A 10,191-nucleotide genomic window follows, 5' to 3' on the forward strand; every position below is an offset into this window, starting at 1 on the left:
CTATTAAAAATGTAATTCAAAGTAGCACATGACTGGCTGGCAATCATGTATACTGTACCTTTCTCTTTCTGCTTTAATAAAAGACATACATTTCTTCAGAAGCATCTTTCAATTTTCAGCTTTAGAGCAAGTCATGCATACTCTGCCTGAGTCAGCTCTGTCTTCCACAGCATAAAACCAGTGCTCTTCTCTTTGGAAGAGTCTTGTGGACTCTGTGGAAGATGGTTCCCTCCAAAATCCTTCTGGATTTCCTTTCCATGGTGCATCCACACACATCTACACACATGTATGCCCATGCATACCTGTGACACGTCTAGAAAAGTGCTATCTTAGTCCTCTTGCTGAGAGTGGAGACCCGGGGGCCAGAAGGCATGTGCCATCCGTCAGGGAAAAGGAAGGAGAGAAAAAGAAGGGCAGGGAAGGCTGGGCAAGGGCTGTTCACAGCTGGCCACGAACTGCTCACCTCGAGGGGAGGGAGCCCGGCCTGGGCCCCAGCCCTGAGTCACACTCTGCCCCCGACATGGGTGGCCGGCAAGCTGCTCCTGGAAAGCCCAAGGGCTGGGGTCGCTGAGCAGCTGGAGGTGAGCACATGGCCAGTGCCCACTGCAGACAGATGGGTGTTCGTACGTACACTTAGAAACACCTTCCATGCGTACATGTAAACCTGCAAAAGAATGATCGATCAGTGTATGCACACACGTAGTCACAGACACGCGTGGTGAGCAGATGCACACACCCACCCACACGCGCACACACACAGGGCTCACAAGACTCCGTCCTACACACACTCCACCTCACATTATCAGAAAGAAGCCCTGACAACACTCTCTCCCGACGCAGATGAGTGTAGGAGCACTGCCTCTGGGAAACAGGCGTTTGGAAAATGTGTTTAGAAAACATTTGCTGCCTGGCCCATCGGCTGGGTGAATGCTAGGTTTCCCACACGGCCTGGAGCTTGTTTCCTTGCAGCTGGGTTTGCCCCTCTGGTCCTCCTGGCCAGGCCTACAGGTGACTTCATCTGTGCCTCCCCAGATAAGAACCCTCTCGGGTCCCTGGGGTCTGGACACTTACCTGTGCCCGGGTGCGGGAAACCCAGAAGGAAGCCCATAGTGGAGGGAGGCTGTCCTTCCACAGCTGCTATCTTTGGGCAGGGACTGCTTGGAGCTGGCGGCCTCTTTGTCCCCAGACCTCTGAGGGTTGCCTGCAATGACCACTGAGGGGCTCCTGGGCCTTGGTCCACTGAGGACAGTGACAGTATCATTTGCAAGTTTCACCTCGCTGGGCTTTTGCCCAGATAGGAAACATCCCGGCGCAGAAGGGGAGAAGTAGACCGAGTGTCTTAGGTGCCCGGGCCAGGTCACTGAGGCAGAGGGGACCCCCGCCCCACCCCGCCCCTCCCTCGGAAACCACACAAAAGAGCCTCCTTGCTGAGGCTGCAAAGCGTGCCAAGGGCTTTTATAAATGCCGCCCCCTCCACCAGGCCAAAGAAAAATCTTTTAAATGAAACTGCTTGGTTTTGTTCCCCCCTAAGGCAAAAACATTTGAGGAACCAAGAACTAAAAAATTACTTATTAGGGGAACTCTAAAGCCAGTAGTTATTCAAGAAGCAAGTTTAAACTACACTCTTGTGCTTTCTTTGTGTGTTATTGTTGCTTGCTTTTACTTGATGTCCCATTCCCAGTGCATTTACAATAAGTACTAATTTTCACGCCTTGTTTTGAGTTGGTGTGGAAAAGAGCAGAAACTCCCGGGTGGGCTCAGAAAACCCCTAAGGACATAGGGGCACCCACGGAGGGACTACAGCTCCTCCAAAAGCCCAGCCAATAACGGGGAAGAGGCCAAGCCAAACTCCTTGCAACAAAAGACTGAAAGCTGCCCTCAAAGAAAAAGAGAAAGAAAACCCTAAGGGAGGGGCCACATCTTTATTCCGATGATTCACTGACTTATTTACTGATTTATTTTTAGGTGCTCGGGAAGGTTTATCTTCTCCCACGCCAAGAAGAAGTGGCCTTTCCAAGAAAGGAGCTAGTGATCTGAAAGGACTGCTGTACACACACACACACACACACACACACACACACACACACACACCCCTACACTGTCCCTGTCTGAGATCCGTGGGGCCCTATTAAATTAGACTTCGAGAGGCTAGGATGCGCCCCACTGACTTTTTCTCAAAGAGCCGGGAAAAGAGCAGATTTCTCCATTGGGTTCCTGGTGTTGTCATCTCTTCCGTCACAGGATCCTAAATTGGTCCTTGGCCTTCAGAAATAAAATCTGGGCTGGGGTGCAGCTCAGCGGTAGAGAGCCCACCTAACACACACGAGGCCCTGAGATCCTCCCCAGCCTCACAAAAATAATTAAAACACATTGTAAAAATAAAATCATCTCCACTACCTTCCTTAAAGGGAGGGAAAGGGAAAGGAGGCCGATTACTAAAACGTCCACACAGCAAGCTTGGCGGGCTGGGACGGGATGCGTCGCTGGCAGGAGCTGGTCTTCACCATAGTCGTTTAAGGAGGCAATTCTGTGTGATGAGCAGTCAGGCTTCTCCTGAGTCATGATTTTGTTCACTCAATCAGGGAGAACGCAGTGGCGCTGGCCCCTTGGAAACTAGGGCTCTGTCAGGAAAAAGAGAAATGACCTACTGAAAAGCAGGTTCTACATATTTGCAATTCAGACCTTAGCTCAGCCCAAGCAGCCAGCTCTTTGCACAAATCTAAGTCCTTAGCTTCTGGCACCCTCCCCAGAGAGCCGCTCTGTCCATCCGCCCCATCCCTGTCCTGATTCACCATTGCTGGGGCAGCCACCCATGAGACTTCCCGGGACATAGTAACTACACACGATGGTCTATGAAATGCTCTCCGAATGCATTATCTAATTGAAAGCTAAGTGCCCCTACCTGAATTTCAGCTAAGTGGCCCTACCTGCTTTTCAGGTGGGCACTTCCTGACAAAATGGCCCCCACTGCACATCCGGTAGTGATTACCCCTGCAGGCACAGTTTCCTTATTCCTCACTAAACACTTTTCATCTAAATCCCACCACACGGAGGCGCTCCAGGAACTGAGGTTATCCGATCTCTAACCAGGCCTTTTTCCTTGATTGCCTAACCAGGAAGTTGCACTACAGCAGAATGAAGAGTTTACTTGTTGATTCATTCTAGAAAGCAGTCAAGTTTAATGAGGTGACCCAGAACAAAAAAAGCCAATCCGGGAAAGCCAGTTGTTTCCTGTGATTCTCAGCCCTACCAACCAAAGATAGTTGCTTGGATTTCCCAAACTTATCTGCTCCACCTGGAAGCTCAAGGAAGGATTTGTGTTACCTCTCACCGTCGCCACACCCTACTAGAGAACCAATGACTTAGCTCTCAGTTCCCTCCCTGAACAGAATTCTGAGCATGGAAGATGAGTCATAGCAAACACAGTGCAGTGGCTGGTACCTAAAAACTACTTAGAACGAGAGCTAGTCTATCACAGCGACTTCTAGTACCAAACAGCAGAAAACCCAACTCCAATTAACTAAGAGTGGTGATACCAGTGAGGATGTCTCTCATTTCATACATAGGTGTTATGGAACAGTTGTGGCTTTGGGTCTCTGCTCCAGCTAATAAAAAAAAAATAGAGAAATGTAGCATTCCGTATACCAGGTGTTGTCACAGCCAGGCCCTGACCCGCTGCATCTCCACTCGGCCTTGTTCTATGGGTTGACCACATCCTAAAACTAGAGCCAAATAAATGCCGGCTGCGGTCCCAGGCCAGAGGATTATGGGATTATGATAACTGACTTCAGTGGATAGTCTTAGTGAAATAGGTATTGAGAAAGCCACTACGATGGTGCAATAAACAGGAAAGCAGTCATTAATCTGAGTATTTTTAAGGTGATCCAGTCCCCCAAAACAAACACTGAGTTCTAATGGATAGGATGTAGTGACTAGGAAGACCCACTCCCAAACCATGGCCATTAGGTTGAGAACTTACCAAGGTCAGCCTTCTTGCCTGAGTCATTAATTGCTCTACGGTCAAGGTCTAGCACGGTGCCTGGACGTGTCAAACAGTAAGAGCTTGTGGGATGGGGGAACTGACAGAGTCAATGTCCACGGTCTACTTTTATGGGAAGTAGGTTGCCTTACACTGGAGGATGAGCTCCATTTGGCTCCAAGGGTTTGGTAAGTGTAACTAGATATGCACCGCCGCAGAGACCAGCCCAGTGGTTCTCCACGTAGGGCCCCTCACCTGAGAACAGGAACACAGATTTTCAAGCCCTATGCCAGACCCACTGGACCAGAAAGTCTTGAAGGGTCCCACTCGTGTTGTAACAAACTCTCCGGGTAGCTCTAATGGGAAAAAATGAAAGCCACTGGTGCAGGCAGAGCTACCATTTCCCTGAGCATTAAGTAAGTGTTCACCCCAAAGATGCACACTCGAGGCCGACCTGGAGCCTTAACATATGTAGCAATTGGGTGCCTCTCACCACTTTTCCCTTCTTGGGCCCATTTTCCATATGAAGAAGTAAAGGCTCAAACAGGAAATAACAGCTTTGCCTAAGGTTAAAACCCAGGCCAAGCTCTTAAACACCTGCTTTCAAGCCTGTGGGAGAGAAGGGCAGGAAGAAGTCTATAATGGTGCCGCACCATAGCAGTACAGGCAGGATGATGGGACTGCAGGGAGGCGCCGCCCCAAGATGGGGGTTATTGGGTGGCCGTTTGCAGAGGTGACAGTGGAGCTAACCCAAAGGAGGTGCGAAGGGCTGCCCAGGGGGTTCCCAGCAGGACAGCCATGGCCAAGACACAGAGAACAGCATGTAGCAGTGTGGCTGGGCGAGGCTGTGGGAGGACAGAGCCGCAGAGACCCAACCTTCTGGGACACGCACTGTACGAAGCTCGTTCTGTCTCTGGGGCTGGGATGTAGCGGAGGGGCAGGGCACCTTACGGCCCTGGGCTCCATCCCAGGGTGAAACCAAAAACAAGTGTCTCTGCAGGGCAAGGCGAGCTGTGCAGGAGACTGAGCTGGAAGGTGACTCAGATTCGTATTGGGCTTCAGGGAGGATCTGCTACAAACTCAATTCAGCGTTCACCGAGTGACCTCAGCGACCACCGGAGACTTTGTTTTGAAGTTCCACTACTGTCTTTTTAAGCTTCTGTAAAGGTCACGATAGGCTACTTAGATAAAACCTAAAAATGGCTTGAGGTCTTAAAAGGACACTTACTTGACAGTTTGTTTCCAAGGGCGAGCCTGGACTTGGACTTTTGCCTGGCCATCCCCGCCGTGACCCAGGCCTTGGTGTGTCCCTCTGCAGAATGGGGATGATGGCATCACTTGTCTGAGAGTTGCTGAGAAGACAAATGAGACCGTCATCCACGGCCTGCGGGCACAGACACAGAGAGTACCTGCCCGAGATGCACACGCATCTTCTTCTGGGGCTCCCAGGCCACCCAGCCTGTGGGGTGCCTGTGAGCTGTGTCCCAATCTCTCCTCATTCTAGTAACCAGTTGGCTGGCTCGATGATTCAATAAAAAGAAACAATACGGGAGAGAAGACAAAAGATGATGGTCAAATTCCCCGGGATTCCTCCCGTCCTAAAGCACAGCAGCATTTCCAGGTAGGGGCGTTGGGTCTGCTGCTAGCATCCCATAGCCGTGTCTACTGATAGAGCTGGGTTGCCATGGCAACAGAGGCTGTGGCCACCCCGCCCCATGTCGCGGCCCCCCTCTGAATTCCACAGGTGGTACTGCGGCCTTCCCCCTCACAAGCACTGCGTTCTCTTTTCTTCTTGCGTCCTTCTGCAGGGGTTGTGGGAATGTGTGCAGTCCACCTGCAGGGCACTGGGATTATCTGAGAGTTCACATCCCCCCAGGTGACGCTCCACCAGCGAGGGGCGGCAGGTGGCGGACGGATGTCTCAGCTTCCGGTCTCCGTCTCCGCCAGACTCAAGTTTCCTCTGAGCGTTCCCGCAGGGTCCTCAGCAGGAGGGCATCACAGCAGCCCAGGAGAGGAGCACACTCCTGAGCACACCCTCTCCTCGCTGCTTCCTAGGACCAAAGGTACTGCCTGTGCCCACCGTCCTGGCTTGCAGAGCCTGCGTCATCCTTAGGGACCTCCCAGGAAAGCCCAGCTCCGGCCGGGGTCTGATAGAGGGGAGGGAACCTGGACACTGCAGAGCCAACCCCCGGGGAACCGGGAAGCAGCAGGGAGGCGAGGCCACAGGCCAGGGCGTCAGCGGGCCTGGTCGGGGAGGGTGGCTCAGAGGCTCTGGTCTTCCCATAGGCAGAGGGGCGGGAAAACCTCATGAGCGGCAGCGCCTCCTCCTGGCTGAGCCTAAGCAGAAGCCAGCTGGCCCTGGGACCTAGGAAATGCAGAGTGGAGGGCAGCTCGGAGAGAGCAAACTGGCAAGCACCGGGCAGGGCTGGGGAGCAAGAAAACAAAATCAGGGAGCAGCCTCAGTTAGGGCCCTAGCTCTTACCCTGAAAGTAAGTAAATGAATATGTAGGTTGTAGTCGTGGTGACATACCTGTCTCCTCCTCCTCGTGGTCCTCCTCCTCCCTTTCCTTGAAATATTAGGGGTTGAACCCAGGGCCTTAGCACTGAGCTACTTCTCCCACCCTTTTTATTTATTCACTTTTAAATTTGGAGACCAAGACTCACTATGTTGCCTAGGGTGGCCTTCAACTTGTAATCCTCCTGCCTCAGCCTCCTGAGTAGCAGGGATTACAGGCACACAAGGCCACAAGGGGTGGCTGTGACTTTCTTTAGCTTCATGACAGAGTGGTAGTTAGGAAGCCACGCTCCGGGTCCACGGCTGGCATCACAGGTCTCGCACCTGCCGCCCACGCCGTCTTGCACACATTACACCAACTTCTTCAAGCTTCACTTTCCCGCCTGCGAAGTGGAGAAGAAGGCTGACGCCCCGCACTGAGCTGCTCCGGAGGTCTGCTGGCACCTTCTGCACCGGGCAGTCAGCCCCTCATCCGGGGCCTCATCGGTGGCCGCTGCGGTGGGAACTCCCTGAGACCCTGCTCTCCGCCCATTCGAGTTGCCTGCTACAGCTTGTTTCTGTTCTTGTTCACCACTCAGCCCGCTTCCATGTTTGTGACCTGCCTCTAGTATCCACTTCACTGTCTTAAAATAAAAACTTTTAAAACATCAGCCTCTTTCCACTTTCAGAGCAGTGCGCTGGCGGCATGGGGAAAGCCCCCCAGCGCCCCCTTCCACACTCACCCCTCTCTGTCCCCAGCTGCTGTCTGTGCTGGCCGGTGGTTGATCCCCAGTAGCCGAGAAAACATGAATAAAATGTGGGGAACCAAGTGACCACCGTCCCCTTCATGCGCATAACCTGTGTGATACTTGTCCTGGGAATGTGGCTTGGACAACTGAATCTATTTCCGCCATGATTAGGCTCCATGCAGCAAAGGTGGAAAGACTGGGTCACTGAGGTCGTGTCGTCACTGGGTTGGCTTTGAGTTCGAGAGGGAATTCCTGCATACCCACACTTCCTGCGGCTCGGTTCACAACAGCTAAACTGTGGAAGCAGCCTGGTGCCCACCAACAGATAAATGAATAAAGAACATACACGGTGGAGGATTACTCAGCAGTGAGGAAGAACAAAACCGTGCCATTTTCAGGAAAATGGAGAAAACTGCAGATCATCGCGTTAACCACATAAACCAGACTGAGAGGAACATGATATTCTCTCCCATCTGTGGAATTTAAACACAGAGAAATCTAAGCGAAAGTACAAGTGAGGCTAACAGAGAAGAGGAAGGGAATGAGGGGAGGAAACGGGTATAATGAGGGAGTAAAGATCAAAGTGTTATATCCATGTACAAATACGCCAGCAAGACTACCATCCTGTGTAACTAATACTCACTGATTAAAATTTCTTAAATCCGGTTTAAAAAGGGAAAGAGGGTTTATCCTGGGTGGGCCTGACCTAATCAGGAGGCATCTCCCAAGACGGAGGCCCCATCAGATGCTGTTACACTGGCCGGGAAGAAGCAGAGCGGAAATCAAGGTCGTGCTGTTTCCGGCTGCTTCCCCTGGGGTCCTTGGCCACCCCGCAGCAACAGTGCGCATGCGCTCATTGAGTGGGCCCTGGTGCACCTGCCGCGTGGGGTGGCAGTGAGATTCGGGGTACAAGGCTGGCGGGTGGGGAGCTGCGGGACCGGCCTCAGTACGGAGAGGGGTCCGGGCTGCGAGGAGGGGAGGATGCAGGGCTCTGAGGTCAGCTCGGTGGGAAGGAGGGGCATTTACATGTGTAACTCACGGCCCCAGATTTGGCTCAGTGGATCCACCGCCTGCCTCGCAAGTACAAGGACCCAGTCGATCCCCGGTACCAAAAAAAAAAAAAAAAAAAAAAAAAAAAAAAAAAGAACAGTACGTGTGTGACTTAACCCGGGCAGCGTCCTCAGCACACGGAGCAGTTACTCACACTCGGTTTCCGGGATATTCCCAGGGTGAATTAATCTCCTGCTTTTATCACAGCCTTCTCCGCTCGATGAGACCTGCATCACCTCTCACAGGTGAAGTCCCAGGGAGCCATGGACACCTGGGTGAAGGCAAGCCCCTTCCTGGCCTCTCCGGGGGGACAACCGGTTCGTTCATCGACTGACTCAGCGCTGACCCGGAGTCCAGAGACAGGGAGCCGGCGAACAAGAAGAGCAGAGAGCACACCAGTGTAGGAGGAGGCCCGGTCCCAAAGGCTGAGCCCCAGGAAAGCCCTCAGGGAGACCCAGCTCACGTGAGAATTGTTAGGAGCCCTTAACGCGAAGTTTCTGGAGCGCGGCTCTGCAAGGAGCGGCTCTGAGATACCGGGCTTGACACGAACCATCCTGCTCCGTCTCCTCACTAGAAAAGGGGCTGATGGTACTGGCAGTGCTGTCATCGCACAGTAAATCATAGACCAGCACAAACCGTTCAGAGTATTGCCGGTAGGTAAATTAATCGGATGTCTCATAGGCAGTAGGACAGGGCCGCCCTCAAGGAGCCAACGCAGCGAGGAGCCAACTTGGAGGACAATCAAGACACAGTCACTGTGGCCAGAATTGTAAAAGGAGAGAAACTGCTGGAGCTTTGTGCTTCCCCTGGGGATACACAGCAGTGATTGATATTCTAAGTAGGTTTCAGTCACCTGGGCGTGGCGGGGGGAGGGCAAGGCCTTAGCCCAGCCTTTCCTGGAAATATCCCTGACCCCCACCCTTACTGAAAATCCCTGTGCGTTTGCTACCTGACTTGCCCCCCCTTGGACCCCCACTTAATCAATATCACCTCGGTGACTGTACTTTGACATCTTATTGGTTGGTCATGGTTTTGCCCCACCTCATGCCCTCCTTGTAATTTTCCGCTGGGTCTTACAGTTTTGTCCCACTTCGTACCCCCTACCCCCTGGCTTTGCTGTATGAAACATCATTGAAAATTAGGGTGAGTGGGCAGCCCACTTTCCGGTCCCCCTTCTGTCTCTCTTAGAAGCTTTCTTTCCCTCAATAAATTTTTCCTATTCTTAACGTCTGTTGTTCCTAGAATTCATTCTTTGATTTTAGAGAACACGAACTCATGTTTCGGAGATCTAGGTTTGGGAGTTCCATCTCTTCCCCTACATCAAAAGTAGCACCTGGGATTAACCACAAGATTAGCATTTGCTGTTTTTCTCATCAAGCTGTTTCAGACATTCCTTTGGTTTCTTTAACATTATGAGGCTAATTTTTTTTAATGTTGGGGTGGCAGTAAATGGTCTGCCATAATTCCATCCCCCTGACACAATCCTATTTTTACATAGTCCCTTCAAATAGTTTATTACATAAATTATTTCCTCCTTAGAAAAATGCTTGGCACATAGCAGGCACTTAACTTTTATTTACTCAATAAAATGCTCCCTGACCATCTGACCTCTCAATTCAATGCAAACTTTTTTTATGCCTTGTGTACTTTAAATTACACCATATACATCCCTTCGTGTATTTTTCATGAACTACATGTTTATCATTTTATGACTACAGTTTTCTTGTGTCAAAGTGTAAGTCTCAAGTAAGCTATTTCCTGTCTTACAGTGTAGCTATAAATAGAATTACTACAGGCCACTCTATTTTAAATAACACCAAAATGAGCAGCTTTATAAATACAGTTTTGCCAATTTTTGCAAAATTTCCTAAGACAAACATAGAATATGGAATTAATATTTCAAGCTGATAAGGATGTCT

The 10,191-nt window shown here is 51.2% G+C and overlaps 1 long non-coding RNA gene across 1 annotated transcript; it reads left to right on the forward strand.

Annotated features, from left to right (window-relative positions):
• Positions 1-5,300: 5,300 nt before the first annotated feature.
• On the forward strand, positions 5,301-7,594 carry LOC117287250. The gene is made up of 3 exons (XR_004518485.1): positions 5,301-5,600; positions 5,788-6,042; positions 6,752-7,594. It is a non-coding gene; the product is annotated as an uncharacterized LOC117287250 (long non-coding RNA).
• The last annotated feature ends 2,597 nt before the right edge of the window (positions 7,595-10,191 follow it).

This window comes from Fukomys damarensis, unplaced genomic scaffold (genome assembly GCF_012274545.1).
Source record: "Fukomys damarensis isolate Sample0158 unplaced genomic scaffold, DMR_v1.0_HiC HiC_scaffold_22, whole genome shotgun sequence".
NCBI lineage: Eukaryota > Metazoa > Chordata > Mammalia > Rodentia > Bathyergidae > Fukomys > Fukomys damarensis.